We start from the raw sequence: 20,057 nt of genomic DNA, 5'->3' as shown, positions 1-20,057 counted from the left end.
AAAAATCATTATCACAATAATATTCAGTACAGTAATAGTAATAATCAATTGTATGAAATATGATGCTATTTTCTTCCAATTCTCAAGGATCTCAGGTTACTACTGAAGGGATAAGGAGTGTTTCACTGACAAATTTAGAAGGAGCATTTGCTTTTTTGTCAGTGATGAACACAACACAAATTCATAGCACATTTAAGAACAAAACCCACACCAGATACAACCAAAGGAATGGAAATTCACAAGTTCCTTTACTATTCTACAAAATTTACATAAATTCTCAAGATCCATCTTAAAAGGTACCTTTTTCAATGAAGAACCAAATTGCTTCGAAACTTCCACAGCTTTTTTTTTTGTGGTACCAGGGACTGAACTCAGGACCTTGTGCTTGCAAGGCAGGCAGCGGCACCACTGAGCTAAATCCCCAGCCCCTTCCACAACTTTCTACAGTAATCTAAACTATATTTTTCTAAATAGGAATTGAGAATAAAAACTTTTCAAATTAACAATTTCTTGAAGAAAAATCTTCATGAAAACAACTTTTCTTTCAAACACACACCCCACAGCATATTTTAGGAAATGCCCTTTGTAATTATTTCGCATTGTCACAATGGGACTTGCTAGGTCCCTTTATAAAGAGAAAACCCATTAATTACACATACAGTTATTTATGGGCAGGGAAGGGGCAGAAGGGAGGGAGGAGAAACAGATTGTATGTTTATACAACACACCAGGAATAATGGATTATAACATGGTTCCCAAACTCTGTCATGGACCTCACTGCAAGCTCAGACACTTATTAGGAGGGCTCTGTGAATACTTACGAACTTTAAGCATGACCTGCAGAACGAATTAATGTCTTATATATTCTATCTATATATCTCTTTTCTTTTTCTTTTTTTTTTTCGTACCGGGGATCAAACTCAGGACCTTGCGCTATAAATCCCTGGGCCTATATCTCTTTTCGAATACATAGAAATGCTACTGTAATTAAGAAAATACAAAAAAACTTAAATGAAATCCTAGTAGTTTGGGAAATTGTATATTTTGCCACATAATCTACTATCACCTGAGGGTTTATAAGTATTGGGTGCTATAGGGTGTCACTATGTTGTTCAGGCTGACCTTGAACTCACTACACAGCCTTGGCTGGCCTCAAACTCACAGTGATCCTCCTACCTCAGCCTCCTGAGGGCTGGGATTACAGGTGTATTCACCAGAAACAACCTAGCCTACCCTGTAATTTTTTTTGTTAAAAAGCACTCTTGCACTAAAAAGGAAGGGAACTACTAATTTAAAATACTATTGCCTGCTGGACAATTGGGACTACTCACACAGCCATTTCTTTACCATAACTACAGTCATATATAAAATAATAAAGGATATGGAAGGTAACGGGGTAGGAAAGATGGTCCCTAGAAAGTATCTGGCTATTAAGAATAACGTAATTTAAGAGATTTCTTTGTCCTACTATGAAGTCATCACTTTCAATAATCTTTAGAGTCCATTAGCTATATTGTAATTACACATTTTAATTGTAATTAGAACTATTTAATTGTGATTAGAACTATTTTTATAGGAAACGTGAAATTTATTTTAATTAAGGTTGTACAAATTATATTCTAAATGGCTCTTTGTAAATATGAATATAAAAATGACCTAGTTTTTCAAATCACAATTTCCAAGATTCCTTATATCCAAGATTCTTTACTGTAAAGTCAAAGAGTAAAACTTACAAATATATATATATATACACACACATATACGCTACACTAATTTGTTAAACACTATTTTGAGATTGTAGATTTTCCATGTATTATTAGGAATCTATTATCAACTCTCTTTACTTGCCACCAAAATTATTCTAAGAACTTAGCGAGGTGCCTATGCCTGCTTGTTATTTACCCACTATAATTAATTTCTATGGAATTACTATAGCCCTTTGGTCTTCCTTACACTAGGGAGGAGAAAGGGTTGGGACTAGGGGTTGTGGGGGTAGGGAGGTGGTGGTAAAATAATGAGAAGGAAATACTAGGTACTATCTATATGGCCCTGAATACTTAATATTCTCTCATTCATTCATTCACCCCCCCATTCAACAGTATCTAACACAAGCCTCCTACCCCCTAAAGAGGAATTCACAAATATAAACTACAAGTATTTCCATATATTGAAAGTATCAACACACACTGCAAATATAGCTGAGATTATATGTAGCTCTTATTCTGAAGAACAAATCTAGTATTTTTTCCACTTGCATTTATGGGAAATTATAACAAATTCCAAACTTTCATGCTAAGCATAAATAAATGATTGAAAAGGAAAAATGTAAATATAACAAGAAATAATACTAGGAAAGAAAAAACCAAATATAGAATTTGGGAGAGTAAAAAAATTAATTACAAACTATAGAACTTGAAATAAGAAAACTGAGCAAGAGCTTTATCAGTAACACACAGACACTTACAAAATCAACTCACAGATCAAAGCAGTGGAAAAGAAAGACCAAAAGGAAGCAAGCAAAAACAAAAAATTTAATCACAAACTCAAAAGATTTAACCACAACTAATTTTGCTCAAAATTGCAACTATAAACTCCTTCTGCTTACACTTACAACAATACATTAAAACCTTCTAATTACTATTGATTAGGTACTATAAAGCCAATATTTTTTGCTACTCTGTTCACTGGATGTTAATGCCACTCAGTTTTATTAATAATAAATATTGAATTTAGCAGTTGCACAGCAACAGGGAATATCTCATGTGCTGTGCTTGACATTAATGAAAGGCAAACAAGGGAAGAACAAACACATTCAAAATTTATACCATGATCTCACAGAAAAGCCATGAAGATCAATAACAGAATACCATGGAAAACTACTGAAAAAGATGGCCATGTCATTATATTCAATCACTAGGATTTAAAATGTATCTTTACATAATATATTGCATATAAAAATTACTTTATGCCCAGGATTTAGCTCATTGGCACCGTGCCTGCCTCACAAGCGCAAGGTCCTGAGTTAGATCTCTGGTACCAAAAAAAAAAAAATTTTTTTATTGGTCATGACTACTTTCCAGAGAATTTTTATCTAACGTCACAATCTGTCTCAAAGCTGGTCTCTCCAATCACTTCCTTAATAAAACCTGCCATGTCTTCAGAGTATTCCTAAAATACTGCTTTCAAAATACCTCTACCTCTTCAAAGTCTACACTGCTTAGAGAACAAATTCTAAAATTCCTAAGTCCAGCATTCAAAGCTGCTTATAATATGACCCCAATCTCTGTTTAGCAGACTTACTTTCCAGAACGTTCCTGCTCATTCCCCACAGTTCCAGTCAGATTGGTTTTCTACTGTGTTTGGCAGTCACTTCTACCTCTGAGTATTTTCTCAACATTTTATATCTCGTCTTTGCCCTAATAATGTATCTCCTTCAAGGTATTCTTCAATTTGTTCAACAAACAAACATATTCACTTATTTAGCATATTATCACCTGACACACTACCAGGGACTGAAGATGACACTAAATAAGCAGTGGTGAACAGACCTGATACCTACCTTTTAGAGAGCTTTGGTTTACAATTCTCTCATCTTCAGAATTCATAGATCCTGCTCTTGCCTCCTTTTAAATAAAAGCCAATTGTCTAAGGTCTCTTCTGCTTTCTACCATCTGCAAAGCACTGCCTATGTAAGTATTTTGTAAACTAAAACTTGTCATACATAGGCTATCTAAACCCTGTCTTTCTTTTCATGCATTTATGTCTTCCTCCTTAAGAAACTTAAGCAAAGCTAGGTCTTTCCATTTCCTACAATGTTTCTCTTATATTAGGGCCTTTCAATCTTGAGGTTTTGCTTCTGACATAATTACAGAGCTCTGGAAAACCAAAGACAGAAATTTAAAATTTCCCACAAATGCCTCCCTTTTACCTAAATCAAATCTCTACTATTTCTACTTCCAACCAAAAGCAAGTTATGGAAAGTATCAAATACATAGTCAACTAAGGTCAGCAATTTATAGCCTATTACTTTTGAAATATATATAATATGGACAAGATAAAAAAATAGTTCATGGGTCCTGGAAATATCTCTTCTGAGATAACTAATAAAGAGACTAAAAATATGAGAGAGGTGCTGAAGGAAAGTACATTTTTGCTTTCTGTTGCTATATAATAGCATACCCGAAAACAGGTAATTTATATCTAAAAAGGCTCATATTTATAAAGAAGAGGCTCATGGTTCTGCAAAAAGGCACATTGAAAGGCATGGCACTGGCATTTGCTCAAAAGTCAAATACTGCATGTTTTCAAATTTCAATAGAAAACATTTTTTAAAAAGAGATGACACACAATCAGAAAGGAAGATATGAGAAAAAAGGAATGGGGGGGAAAGGAAAGGGGAAGGAGAATGATTAAAATGTTATATACTACATATATGCCAAAATAAAACCCACTAGGTCTGTAATAATATGTGCTAATTTAAACAAAGTAGTATGTAGTGGTTAGGCTACTATAAGTCCTTTCCTTTTAAATCAAAACTAATCTATAGTCTTTGTTTACATAGTACTTTTGTCTTTTATTCCTTGATCAATTTACAAGGTTTTTTTTCCCTTCTAAAAACTGACTTTAAAATTGCTTTTATTAGTATATGTTTGTGATTCATAATTACATTCATCTTGGGGAATTAATATACAGATCACATCTTGATAATTTTTACATCCCCTCCCTCCCTTCTTCCTCACTCCTTCCCATCTCTATGGTCTACCTCCTTGTTTCCTACCACCTTCCTTTCATTTTGTTCTTTATTTAGATCTTGAGTTTCTCCTATTAAAGAAACTATGCAATATCTAACCTGTGTCTCACTTTTGACTCTTAAAATTTTAAACCTAAATAGAAAATGAACATTAGAGCAAAAATTAATGAATTACAAAACAAAGATAAAAAAGATTTAAAAAGTCAAAAGTAAGGGAAGGGATGGTTACACAACTCTGAATATAAAAGTTGGTGAATTATATGTACACTTAAAATGGGTGAGTATAAGGTATGTAAATTATTTCTCAATAAAGCTGCTAAAATGGGGAAAATGGGCATCTGAAATGAACAGACATTTCTCAGACAAAGAAGTAGAAATGGCAAATAAACATATGAGGAAATGTTCAACATCACTGGTCATTCAACAGATCCAAATGAAAACAACACTGAGATTCCATCTCACTCCAGAAAGAATGGCTGCTATCATGAAATCAACCAACAACAAATGCTGGAGGGGCTGTGGGGAAAGAGCAACACTGCTCCACTGCTGGTGGGAGTATAGACTGGTGCAACCACTGTGGAAATCAGTATGGAGATACCTCAAAGAACTAGGACTGGAAGTCCCATTTGACCCAGCTCTTCCCCTGCTGGGGATCTTCCCCAAGGAATTAAAAGAATCATACCACAGTGATATATGTGTACCCATGTTCATAGCAGCACAATTTGTAATAGCTAAAACTTGGAAGCAGCCCAAATGCCCATCAACTGGAGACTGGATAAAGAAAATGTGGTTTTTTAAATTAAGTGGAGTACTACTCAGCCTTAAAAAATGAGAAATTAGAGACATTTATAGCTAAATGGATGCACATTGAGGCGATACTCTTACGTGAAATAAATAGGACACACATGTGTAAATACCGAATAGTTTCTCTAGTGTGAGAAACTGAAAGTGTAAATAAGGACTAAAAGGTGTAATAGATAATGTGAAATAGGAAGAAAAGGAGCAAAGAGGAAGGGTAAGTGGGAGGGGTAGGGGAAAGGAAAGAAGGGAATGGAATTCATATGAGAAAATGGAAAAATGGAAACAAAGTCTTTGTAAATAGGGAGGGGTGGAGGGGTTGATTGGAGGGCAGGGGAAGGGGGAAAAATAAGAACCACGAGAGATTATGTAAAGGTATAAATTTCCAATGATGAATGTCATTATATTGTATACCTAAAATGTACCAATGATTAAAATGAATAACTGATAATGCAAAATAGGAAGATAAGGTCCAAATGGGTAGGGGAAGTGGGAGGAGTAGGGGAAAGGAAAGAAGGGAAAGGAAAAATTATGAGAAATGGAAAAAAAGGAAACTAAGTCTTTATAAAAAAAAATAAAGCTGTTAACAAAATAAGCACTCTTGCAGTTTTGGTAAACATCTGTCATGTTTTAAGAAAATCTGGCCTAGGAGAGCTGGTCTTGTGATTCTAATTTAAAAGGATTAACTGAATAGCTGATTTTATTTTTATTTCATTTATTATTTCTTTCACGGTGCTGGGGATTGAAGCCAGGGCACTGCACATGCTAGGAGAGCACTCTCACTGAGCTACATTCTCAGCCTGAACAGCTGATTTAGACTTGTAATTTTACACTGAAATATTACTAAGTGTATATACTGTATTAGAACACTTATAAAAGAATAATTGTTTGCAAATTTAAATTACTGTATGTATTTACAAGGCATTTACATGTGTATACATTCTTAAAATCACTTCAAGAAAAATATAAAAACTTTGTTTAAATATTTTAAGACACCAAAGTATCAAGTTTGTTAAAATCAGATACAGAGTAAGATGTGCATTAAGGACCAGGTTTTAAATTTATAAATTTAACATGAACATTAAGTTAAAAACCAAAGTAGGTACACATTATCTTCTCTAAAAGCCATCCTATAAAGGCTATTACTTGTAAAACCTCACATTTAATAAGAACCAATCAAATGTTCTCAGAGTGTGAGATATGAGGTATACTTAAAATACATGCCCCACCATTTAGAAACCTGTAATTCTAAACCAGGAGTAAAAATTAACACATTATTTCCACAATCAGGCAGACACTGACAGGTCTCCAATCTTCTCTCGCCCCAGACTATATTTCTAATTGTCCACCTCATATTACTGCCAAGATATCTCAAAATACTTCAAAAAGTTCAAATCAAACTAATTCTGCTCCTTTTCCTCCATTCAACCACTGATTCCTTCTGTATTCCTTACTAGGAAAATGGCATCACTAACCAACTCCCCACAAGTCATTCAAGTCAGAGATAGCCATGATTCTGTTCTTTCCCTAAGTTACGGAGTCTTTTCCAGTGAGTATGAATCCTCTTCATTCTACTTCAGAAAGATCCTGCCAAATCTCTTTTTCTATCCCTAAATTTAGGCTTTTACCATTTCTTACCTTAACAATTACAATAAATGTCAGTAATGATGACAATAGCAGTTATTAACTGAGCTTTTGCTTGGTATCATGCAAGCACTGCATATCAGGAATTTCACACCCATTGTAACAAAATCATTAGAGGAACATTATAAAAACAAGTGGTGCTACTACCTAGTACAGATGAGAAAACTGAAAATCAGCTAAACTGAAAGCAGCTACACCGTTCCCAACCACAAAGAGATTAAAGCCAAGCCAGCAATTCTAAAATTATCTTTTCACTTTATCATACTACCTAATAATGTTATCTTTGTTTTTGTTTTTGGTACTGGGAATCAAACTCAGGACCTCGTGGTTTCGAGGAATGTGGCAGAACCATTGAACTAAATCCCTGGTCCTAATAATGCTATCTTTAAGCTTTTAATTCACTTTACTATTTTAACATTCCCCTATAACCACTATCGCTACCACAATCCATCCTTTACATAGCTACTAAACTTTATTCTTTCTCAGTTTTAAAAAATATTTGATGACTTTCCACTGACAAATATTGAAGACTTCAAATTCCCAGATGACAGGCAAGATCAAGGTCTGGTCCCCTGCTACCTTTCCAGTCTCCCCTGACATCATTTTCTCTCTACATAAACCATGCACTGGCTACAGTGATTTGTAAATCATTATAATCATGTCAATGCTTCCAAGCTTTTTGAGCACAGCATGTCCTCTCCTACAACGCTATTCCTGCAACCCTCAATCTAGTTCATTCCAATGCATCCTTTATCTCACCTCACAAGCCCCAGGGCAAAGTTAGAAACATCTCATTAGTGCTGAAGTTGTACTATTTACAAACAACATTTTATTTCATTTATTTATTTGACATTTTAATTCACTAGATTTACAGGAGAGAACTGAAGCTTATTTTTATTTTAATATGAACCTGTTCTTTAAACTACAGTCCTCAAATAAGTGCTCAAGAAATGTTAAATGAATAAATGCAATCTTTCTAATTCCTATATCGCTGTATTTACTTCAGTGGTTAAAGATTTTATGACTCCATTTAGGATGACTGGCATATTGAAGGCATAAATAAATAAAACAAGATGACTGAAATTTTATGGAAAAATGATGGCTTTCTGCTCCACCCCAAATAAGTGTGTTGTATTTCTGGGCTAAAACTAGAACATAATTAAGATCTGGCCCAAAGAACAGAGAGAATAATAAACTTTTTTTGGTATAAAGCAGTAATTATATCACATAGAAATAAACTGAGAAAGATAAAGTCATAAAAATCTGAGATATTAATAAAGAGAAAAAAAGGATACACATTTAGCAGGAAAATTCCCAAAATAATTTCATATAATGTTCACACACACAATGGCATAAATGACATTCCAAGAGGTTAAGTAAACCAAAATCACAAAGGTAGTAAATAGCTAAGTCAGATGAATTTAGGTCTTTGGAAATCAAAAGCCAATTTTAGTTCATTTTTTGTTTTATCAAAATGTACTGGATACAATAATTATGCTTAGAAAGAACCCATTTAAATGCAAATCTGAAGTTGATTAGGAATGAGTCAATTATATCAAGAGTTCACAATCTGTAGGCCACAATCCCTTAGAGGACCAGTCATTTACAAGGTCAGCAAATCTGTATGAGCTCTGTTTAAATTAAATAAAAAATATGCTTGCATACACAGCCACTCTTTTGAATAGATCTTGATGCAAACAATAAAAAGTATATATTTATTCAAAAAGCATTGTCTGGGGTTGTAGAGCTCAGTGATAGAAGGCTTGCCTAACACACAAGGAACTGGGTTTGGTCTGCAGCACTGCCAAATTAAAAAAAAAAAAAAAAAAGTATTCACAAATTCTCAAGAGTCTCTTGCCCTTACATATTTTCTCAAAATTCTGAAACCCACAAATTACAATGTGGTCAATAAGCAATGCCTTTTCTGCCACCTCGTTTTAGGAAGAAGTTAAAGGAGACTTCATACTCTTTGGGAGTCACAGAGCTAAGTAAAACAAAACTAGAAACTAGAAGCAGAATGATTTCCCTAAACTTAGGTAAAGTGGGAATTTCTGTAGTTAAAAGCATAGACATAAAAACTAAAGTTCTAGGGGGAAAGGGGTTTTCCACCCCTGCTATCCTCATTTACTCTTTTGACCCTTACTCTCTTATTCTAAAATTAGCCCCAGTCTACATCCAGCATGCTTGTGGAAACTTTTTAATTAGTACTTTTGAGGTAGATAATGTTTATATTCCATACAGGGAACTGGTACAAGTACATAATACATCTTAATTCCTTTTTCCCACCCCACCCCCATCCATTTCTTCATGCCCTTTCCTTTTTTTTTCCAGATACATGTTTGCAGTACACAATATTTACATTCCTTGTGTGGAGTTGATACATGTACATAACATCTTTTTAAAGCTTTTTAATTCTGTTTGTACACATTTGTAACACAAAGTTTACAGTCATCTTAGGGAGAAAGTACATGTACATAACGCATCTTAATTTTTTAAATTCCCCTTCCCCACCCCAATGACCCACCTCCCTTCCAATGTCTCTATTTTCATTATTATTATTTTAGTTCATATTTACAGCACATGTTTACACTCACTGTGGATATTTGATATATGTACACAACACACCCTAATTCTTTTTACTTCCCCTTTCCCTCTCCTCCTCCCCCTCTCTAGGACCCCTTCCCATTTGCAAAAGATCTGTCTCCCTGTTTCCTTCTATCAATCCTTTATTTATACTTTGCCTTATTCAAATCAGAGATACCATACAGTATTTAAGTTTGTGTGTCTGATTTAGTTCAGTTAACATTATAGTTTTCAGGAATATCAATTTTCATACAAATTTATCCTTTATAGCTGAGTAATGTTCCATTGTGTATAGATACCACTTTTTAAAAATCTATTTGTCTGACAGACATACAGGCTGGTTCCAGGATTCAGCTATCATGAATTGTGCTGCTATAAACATTGGTATGCATGTACCACTGTAACAAGATGTCTTTAGCTCTTTTGGGAAGATACCTAGAGAGAGAATAGCTGGACCAAATGGAATTTCTAATTTTAATTCTTTGAGAAATCAAAACGTTCAACATTTTTGGCCACTAGAGAAATGTAAATTAAAACAACACTACATTTTTGTCTAACACAAGAATGGCAGTCAAGAAATGAAATAATAACTAATGCTGGCATGGCTGCAGTGAAAAAAATAATCCTTTTACATTGGTGGGAGTGTAAACTAGTACAACCATTCTGGAACTTAATATTATTATGAGGTTCATATAGGTAATCCTAATAATCCACACTCCCTAAGTAACAAAAATAGCAATAATACCTAGATGAGTACTGTTGCATATAGTAGTCAGCGTATGATAAGTCGCTACAAAACAATGTTGAGCATACCATAGTCTCCCTCTGCCCATTGACCTACCACAATAAAAAGAAGTGTCTCCCAGCAAAGATAAGCAGAGCTGACTGACCTGAAGTCTGCCGCCAACACATATTGGAGAGAAACAAATGCCATCAGACACTGGGATCATGTATCGCAAAGCAAAGGGTAACTGATGGCCCAGATTAACAGACATGGGAATGCAGGGTGCTGGTTGGGATCCGTGACCAAGAAAAGAATAATAACACCCACTGATTGCCCACTGCGTGTGACAGTCATCACACATCTTGCCTTGTAGGAGCTCACAGCTACACAGTGGAATAGCAAAGCTTATTCCACAGCAAGGAAAGATTCAGAGAATATCATTTATCATTTGAGGACATACCACAAAGTGAGTTTTATTTCCTTGTTTCATAAGTGAGTATCCTGTCTCACAAGTGAAGAAATTTGCTGAATGGATCCAGCAACTGCAAAAGGCAAAATCAGATTTAAATCTCTGTAAGTTTCAAACTATATATAAACGTCAGTTCTTATGTGAGTACTCTTGATGACACACATATGTCAAATGCTTCCAAAACTGCCTGCTTTAAATAAAGCCAGCACTTTTTCCATCAAAAAAAAGAAGTGTCTCCATGCTAAAATAGCACTATGGTTTGAACAAAGGTAGTGTCTCCCAAGGATCTGTACGTTAAAAAGGTGGTCCCTTTGGGCCGGGGATTTAGCTCAGTAGTTTCGCCGTCTGCTGCGCAAGCGCAAGGACCCGAGTTTGATCCCTGGTACTAAAAAAAAAGAAAAAAGTTGGTCCCTTGGATGGCACTACTAATAGTTGTTGAGATGGGACCTAGTGCAAGATCCTCATGTAATAGGAGCATCCCCTTGAAAGGGACTATGGGATCCCACTTGTCCTCTCTTATTGTTTTCTGTTTTATTTTTTTGTTGCTGTTTGTTTGTGGGAGTGTCTCACTTTGTAGTTCAGGAGGACTAGCCCAGCTGGCCTCAAACTCAGGGCAATCCTCCGGCCTTAGCCTCCCAAGTGCTGGGATTACAGATGTGCACCACCACTGCCAGTTTCTTGCTCTGCTTCTTGGCTCTTGTGTTAATGGGTTGCTTTGCCATAATTTTTTCCCACGACGTGCTGCCCTCCTGAGGGGCCTAGAACAATGGGGCTGGCTCAGTCTTAAACCAGAACCTCCAAAATTGTGAGCCAAAATAATCTTTTTCTTTTCACTGTAAGTGATAGGAAGCTACTAATACACACACACACACATTGTAAGAAACAGAGTAATACCTTGGTTGTCAAACTCAATTTGTTAGAAGTTTAAGAACTAAACGTATTTTTCCCATAAGAAATAATGGATGGGCGGAGGAGGAGGAGGATGTGAAGATGGCGGAACTGCAGATGCTGCTGGAGGAGGAAATCCCGGGGGGCCGCCAGGCCCTCTTCGACAGCTACACAAATGGGGAGCATGTGGCCGACTACTGTGAGAACAACTACATCCAGAAACAGACCCGAGGATCAGTGGAATAGATTAGAAGATGCAAAACCAACTTTAGACATATTCAGCCATCTCATCTTTGACAAAGGAGCCAACCACCCTCATTGGAGGAAAGATAGCCTATTTAATAAATGGTGTTGGAAAAACTGGATTTCAACCTGTCAGAGATTAAAACTAGACCCATATCTATCACCATGCACTAAACTGAGATCTAAGTGGATTAAAGATCTAAATATTAAGACAGAAACACTAAACTTGCTGGAAGATAAGTTAGGTATAACTCTTGAAGATATTGGCATAGGAAAAGACTTTATGAACAAAACCTCAGTAGCATGGGAACTAGCACAAAGAATCAACAACTGGGATTTCATCTTATTGAAAAGCTTCTACACTGCAAGAGAAACCACCAACAGAGCTAAGAGACAACCTACAATGTGGGAAAAAATTTTTAGCAGCTGTAACTCAGACAAAGGGCTACTATCAAAAATATATAAAGAACTGAAAAAAATCAGACCCCCCCCAAATTCAAAGAGCCAATTCAAAAATGGGCATCTGAAATGAACAGACATTTCTCAGACAAAGAAGTAAAAGCAGCAAATAAACATATGAAAAAATATTCAACATCACTGGTCATTTGAGAGATGCAGATGAAAACAACACTGAGATTCCACCTCACCCCAGAAAGAATGGCTACTATCAAGAAATCAACCAATAACAGATGCTGGTGGGGGTGTGAAGAGAAAGGAACCCTTCTCCATTGTTGGTGGGAGTGCAGACTGGTGCAACCACTATGGAAATCAGTGTGGAGATACCTCAAAGAACTAGGGCTGGAGGTCCCATTTGACCCAGCTATTTCCCTGCTGGGTATTTTCCCAAAAGAATTAAAAGAATCATACCACGGAGATATATGTGTACCCATGTTTATTTTGGGACAGTTTGTAATAGCTACAGCTTAGAAACAGCCCAAGTGCCCATCAAATGGAAACTGGATAAAGAAGATGTGGTTTTTTTATAAAATGGAGTACTACTCAGCCATAAAGAATGAGAAACTAGAGTCATTTATAGCTAAATGAATCCATATTGAGGCCATACTCGTAAGTGAAATAAGACACACATGTGTAAATACTGAAGTTTCTCTAGTGTGAGAAACTGAGAGTGTAAATAAGGACTAAAAGGATTAATAACTAATAAATGATACTTTGAAACTGGAAAAGGTCCAAAGGGGTAGGGGTGGTGGGAGGGGAAGGGGAAAGGAAAGAATGGAAAAGAAAAATTATAAGAAAAAAAAAATGGAAACGAAGTATGTAAATAGGGAAGGGTTTAGGGGTGAAGGGCACACTGGTAATGGGGAAAAAATAAGAACCAAGATACATCATGTACAGGTACAAGCACCCAAAGATAAATGTAAATATTGTATACCTAAAATGTACCAATAAAAGAATTTAAGAAAAAAAATAAATAATGGATGTTGGGTGTGGTGGCACACCCCTGTAAATCCTAGCACTTGGGAAGCTGAGGCAGAAGGATCACCATGAGTTCACAGCCAACCAGGACTACACAGTGACACCCAGTCTCAAAAAACTGGGAGTGGATAGGGGTGGGTAATGGGAAACCAAATAACTGGTTCTGAGGCCCAAAAATTAATTTACAAATTCATAACATAAATTTACTTATAAATTCATTTTTTCTAGGACTTTAACAAATTTCGTAGTGATTTCTTTAACTCTATATCATGGTTCTCAGTTTTCCTCTTAGCTTTACTGCTGGTTTCACTTTACGTGGAGCCAGGATTACGCTATTTTATGCAAATAAAGTGACCCCCAAAAAGCACAATGACAAATGTTTTAACGCAGTAACACAAGCACTATTATGTTGTCTGGGTGCTTAAGACTGAAGCTTCACCCCATCACCCCTTTATGTCTGTGTTGAGACAACATGTGAGAGATTTTTTCAAGTCGGGTTTTCTGTTCAACTACTGAGCAAAGTTAGAACATTAAGCAGATTTTTTTTACAGACTTTGCTGTTTGAATAAAGTTTGAACTTGGAGCCATTCGACAACTGATGATGTAAAAAGTTTTCCATTGTTTTGAGTCTCTTTTCCCTGGTGGATTAGAAATATTTATGTTTCTCTTATGAGCCACGCTCTAGAGATACAGCTGTAAATAAAATAAAATTCTTAACACAGAACTTTTATCTGGAAAATGATACAAATGATGACAATGAATAATGTGCAATTAAGAGTAATTAGATGACCGCCGGCCTCACAAGCACAAGGACCTGAGTTTGATCCCCGGTACCAAAAAAAAAAAAAAAGAGTAATTAGATGAAATAACAGAAAAAGAATAAAGTGAGAAGATAACTAAACCCTGGTAAACCCTCACTTGAAATACAGGGAGGTGCTAATTGAGGAAGAAATTTTGTACAGAGCTGAGGTTTAGATATAGTTTGAATGTGTCCCCCAAAAGATTGTGTCTTGGAAGCTTGGGCACCAGTATGGTGACGCAGAGGTGGTAGAATCTTTAAGAGGTGAGAGACCCAGCAGGAATGATTAGGCTTCTGAGATGGATTAGTGCTTTTTTTCCCCATAGGAATGTATTCTCCTGTGATACTGGGGTGCTAGAAGTAAGCCTGGCACTTCCCATAAACGTCTCCCTTTTTTTGCTTGCAGATGAGACCCTTCTGCAGCAGCTGGTTCCCTTTCTACTTCTCTGCCATTCTTTGAGAGATAGGTTTCCCTTGCCAAGATGCGGGTGTCATGCTGTTTGGGCCAGCAGACACCAGAATCGTAAATCAAATAAATCTCATCTATTTGTAAGTTACCCTCAGCTAATTGTTATAATACAAGACAGAGAGGTAGAAAAATGCAACATTTCTGAACAATAAAGTGAGAGGATAAGCCATGTAGACATCCAAAATAGAATATTTTAAGAAGAGCTATCAGTATTAACCAATGTATGATACATTTGAGAAATAACAACAAGGCTGGTATGATCTAAACAAACAAGTAAGGTTGAAAGTAGGAGATGAAGTCAGAGATCAAGAGGCAAGATTATATAAGCTATGGTAAGGAGACTGGAATTTGTTTCATAACAATCCACTGGCATTTTATATGTGGGTTAATGATGGAAGCAACAAAATTATATTTACGTTAAGATTCCAGGTGGCTGAGCCAGGTGTGGTGGCATATAACTGTAATCCCACCACTTGGGAAGCTGAAGCAGGAGTGTTACCATGAATTCAAGGCCAACTTGGGCTACATAGTGAGTTCAAAGCCAGCCTGAATCACATAGCAAGACCCTGTTTCAAAAAACAAAAGCAAAAAATATTACCAGATGGCTGCACAGAGACTAGATTAAGATGAAGTTTTATTAGGAGACCACTACAATAGTCTTAGCAAGAGATAGTATGGGTTAGATAGAAGTGGTAGCCTTGAGGATAAGGAAGTAGTGCCTGGATACAGTATATATTTTAAAGATAAAAAAATCAACTTGTCTTGATGATGCACTGATGTAGACTGTAAGGGAAAGGAGTAAAAACATGACACTTAAGCTTTACATCTGTGAAATGGGTGAATGACAGTATAAATTTCTTTTTTTTTTTTTTTTTTGGTACCGGCGATCGAACTCGGGTCCTTGCACTTGCGCAGCAGGCAGCGAAACCACTGAGCTAAATACCCGGCCCCAAGTATAACTTTCTAGAATGGAGAAGACGGCAGGAGAAACAGGTTTCACAGAAATTAGTCTGTTTTAGACACATTAAGCCTGAGATGTATCTTAGAAATCAAAGTGGACAAATGCAGAAGGCAACTGAATAGGTGGGATTTAAGTTAAAGAAAGACACTGGGCTAGGGAAATAATATTGGAAATTAGCAAAATATAGATAGAATTTGAAGTCTTACAAGTAGATGAGGTCATATTAAGTTAAAGAGGGTGGATAAACAGAGGAAAGAAAAAGGCTGAATACTATAGCTATCAACATTTAAAACTGGAGGACAAAAGGGAGACCAAAAGAGCTAGCTGATCTGAACTATTATATATGGTATTGTAATTAAACTGTGCATCTTACCTGATGGTCGTTCAACATTTAAGACTGAGTTTGAAAACAAACACGTTCCTTTCAATATGATCACAATTTAGTAGAATCAAATGCATTTAAATATATAATTTACATATTTTGTACTTTTTTTTTCCCCATTAACTTTATTGGTACATTTTAGGTATAAAATACAGTTACATTCATCATTGGGATCTTGTACCATTATATGAGTCTCTTGGTTCTTATTACTTTTCCCCTTCCCTTGACCTCCCTTCACCCCCTCCACCCTTCCCTATTTGCAAAGACCTTGTTTCCATTTTTTTCCTCTTCTCATATTTTTTCCTTTCCCTTTCTTCCCCTTCCCCTACCCCTCCCAATTCCCCTGCTCTTTTAGACCTTTACTTCCTGTTACACAATATCAGTTATACATTTTAAAAATTACAATATTAAGATCTAGGAGACATTACCACAGATTTTACAGAATTAAAAAGGATATAGAAAGCATATTTCAAAAATCTGTTTTGAAATAAATTTGACAACTTCTAAGAAGTAACTTGGAAGACAAATCAATGAAACTAACGCTGGAGGAAATATAAAATTTGAATAGCACCTATTAAAGAAAGTATATTCCTAGCTTGAAAACCTACCTATATGACAACAGCAGGCTCATAAACATTTTAACTGATAAATTATATCAAACATTTAAAGCAGAAAAAAGGAACACTTCTCCCCGCATTTTAGGAAATCAACATTGTGCTAATCCTAAAACTCGATAAAGATAATAGAAGAAAAAAGTATGAACATAGATAGAAATTTGTTTAACAAAACAAACTATTGGAAGTTGGATCTGGCAGTATGTAGAAAGTGGTTTTATTATAGGGATGGCAGTGTTGGTTCAACATTGGAGAATCCACCCCCAAAAGTCATCATTGTAACAGAGGAAAGGAGAAAGACATATGATCCTATCACTAGTTGGAGAAAGTACTGGACTAAATTCTACAGCTGTTCATGGTAAAAGCTATCAAGAGACTAGAGGTAGAACAGAACCTTCTCAACAGATCAAAGACATGTACTCCATACTTCCAACAAAAACTCCTTCAATGAATGGAGACGATACAATGCTTTCTCCCTAAAGTGGGGAACAAGGGCATATATGCTTACTCTTTATCTGTCCATTAGACTTTGAAACATAGGTCTAAACCAAAATAGTCTGGCAATAAAATGACACAACTAGGATAGGATTGGCAAGGCAGAAGCAAAATCTTTATATGTAGATGAAATGATCATCTACAGAGAAAATACTAAGAAATCTCTAGGAGCCCCTAGAACTTGTACTTCAATTTAGCAGGATCAGAAAACACAAGGTATATATAAAAATTCAGGTCTGTGTATACTTGCTATAAATGGAGAACTGTATATTGAAATTTAAAAGTTATGTAGGAGTACAAAGGACCCAGAAAAGCCAAAAACAAAAACAAAAACAGTGTTGGAAGACGTTTAGCACCCAATTTTAAGACTTCTTCTAAAGCTACAGTAATCAAGGCAGTGTTGGTGTAAGGAAAGACATAGATCATTTGAATAAAACAGAATCTAGAAATAGAACCACACATTATATGCTCCATTGAGTTTTGAAAGATTTAACATTAGCATTTTATAGAATATAAACTCAATTCAAGAGCTGAGGAAGAGATAGTGTCTTTAGCAAACGGCACTACAACACCTGGTATCTGTATATAAAAAATTAACCTCAACCCTTTTTTTCCATACATGAAAATAACTTGAAGGGATTCAAGAACCTAAATAAGAAAGCCTAAAAGTATAAAACTTTAAGAATAAACTATAAGGGAAAATGTTTATGAATTCAGGGTAGGCAAGAACTACCTAGGATACCAAAAACATGATGTATAAAAGAAAAAAATTGGTAAGTGAGATTCCATCAAAATTTAGAACTTTAAATGACATCATTAAAATGAAAAGTAGTCCTTAGACCGTATTTACAATGCATATAACCTATGAGCAGAATATATAAAGAATTCTTAGAGCTCATTAATAGACAACCCAATTAAAATGTAGACATAAGATGATAAATAGCCAGTATAGCACAAGGAATGGTATGCAACTCTAGAATCAGAAAAATACTAATCAGTACAATAACAAGATTGAATTATACACTCATTAGGCAGATGAAGTTAAAAGTTTTAAAAGCCTTGTCATGACTTTCTTTTTGTTGGATTCTCCCCCTTTGCATTTAATTTGTCATGCCCAATGGATTCATTCGCTGGGTTTCCTGGGGTTGTGATCCTCATTGTCTTTTCCTAGGGTATTGTCTAAAACTTTTTGGAGTGCCAGTTTGGTATTCATGAAGTTCCTGAGGTGCTCTTTATCATGAAAGTATCTTATTTCTCCATCAACTTTGAAAGATAGTTTTGCAGGGTCCATCAATCTGGGTTGGAGGCTGTTTTCCTTTAGGGCTTGAAATACATCACTCCAAGCACTTCTTGCCTTGAGGGTTTGCATTGAGAAGTCTGCTGTGATTCTGATGGGCTTTCCTTTGTATGTGATTTGTTTCTTTTCTCTCACTGCTTGTAGAATTTTGTGCTTCTGTTGGATTTCTGGAATTCTATTATATGCCTAGGTGTAGACTGTTTTTGATTAAGGCTAGCTGGAGTCCTATATGCCTCACTTATCTGTATGTCAAGTTCTTTTCCCCTCCTTGGGAAGTTTTCTGCCATCACTTCTTTGAACAGTTTTTTTATGTCATCTGCACTCTCTCCTCTTTCTTCATTGACTCCAATCAGTCTTATGTTATTCTTCTTTGCATTGTCTAGCAGCTGCTGGATTGATTTCTCATGTTCCCTTACAATTTTAAAGCAATTTTTCTTTTCCTCCTCACTAATTGCAATCTTATCTTCTATATGTGAAATTCTATCCTCACATTAGTTCATTCTGCTGTGCAGACTTTTCATGGAGTTTTTAATCTCTTGGAAATCCGTTTGTATCTGTTTTACGGATTCCATTTGTTTCCTATGTTGGGATTCCATCATGTTCCTCAGATCCTCTATTTTTTTATCTGTGTCCTCTCTAGATTTATTAATCACGTCTTGCACCATGAGCATAATCTTTGCTGTTATCTGAGTAATTATTTCTGATTTCATTTTTCCCAGATCCTCTTTTGTTGCCAGTTCAGAGAGTCCAGGTAGTTGAGTATCAGAGTGTTCCATCTCGTTTCCCTTTGGGGTTGCTTGTAGGTGATCTGGAAGTCTGTTTTTGAGGCTTGTTTATGTGTCTTCTCATTTCCACGGGAGAGGGGGGTGCTTCTGGCACCCACGCGGCTCACCTTCTCTACCCTAGGAGCTTGGGATGGCAGCGGGGGAGCTTCCTTCCAGGTGCTGGGACTGGCTGAGCTTCACTCCATATTCTGTACTTTATTCCACACTTCCAACATACCATTATATAAGGCAGTACAGACAAAAGATAAAACCCTCAGTATGTCCCCTTTTGTAATAAGATTTAGCATATTTAAGAAAGTTTTAATTTGTACCAAAGTTTTAGTTAGCTGTCAAATTTTTACACACACACACACACAGAATTTCTTAAACACTGATTGGGGATTTAGCTTAGTGGTTTCGCTGCCTGCTGCAAAAGCACAAGGACCCGAGTTCGATCCCTGGTACCAAAAAACAAACAATTTCTTAAACACTTTCAGTGATTACTGCCTGCAGAATAAAACTCAAACTCTTTAGTCTGGCTTTTAAATCCTTCCAAAAGTGAAACTTTTCAACATTTTTTCTTCCAGTTTTCTTCAGGGAAACTCAGCTTAACTATTCTTTCTCTCCATGCTGTTGCTTCTGCCTAAAGTGAATCTTAACTGTCTTGATCTGAACTTATTTAACAAAGATATAGTTCAAGTCCATTCCAACTGTTATCTTTCTTCCTAAATGATTGCCAGTAT

At 35.9% G+C, this 20,057-nt stretch overlaps 1 protein-coding gene across 7 annotated transcripts in view; it reads right to left on the bottom strand.

The window, feature by feature from the left end:
- Lcor (ligand dependent nuclear receptor corepressor) overlaps positions 1-20,057 on the bottom strand; it is a 155,340-nt gene that overhangs the window by 88,161 nt on the left and 47,122 nt on the right. The gene's annotated exons all lie outside the window — the stretch shown is intronic.

Source organism: Heterocephalus glaber, unplaced genomic scaffold (genome assembly GCF_053883595.1).
Source record: "Heterocephalus glaber isolate CG9 unplaced genomic scaffold, H.glaber_assembly_v1.0 deba00001497, whole genome shotgun sequence".
NCBI classification, from domain to species: domain Eukaryota; kingdom Metazoa; phylum Chordata; class Mammalia; order Rodentia; family Bathyergidae; genus Heterocephalus; species Heterocephalus glaber.
Note: the sequence above shows the minus strand (reverse complement) of the source record. Positions and strands in the feature narration are given on the sequence as shown.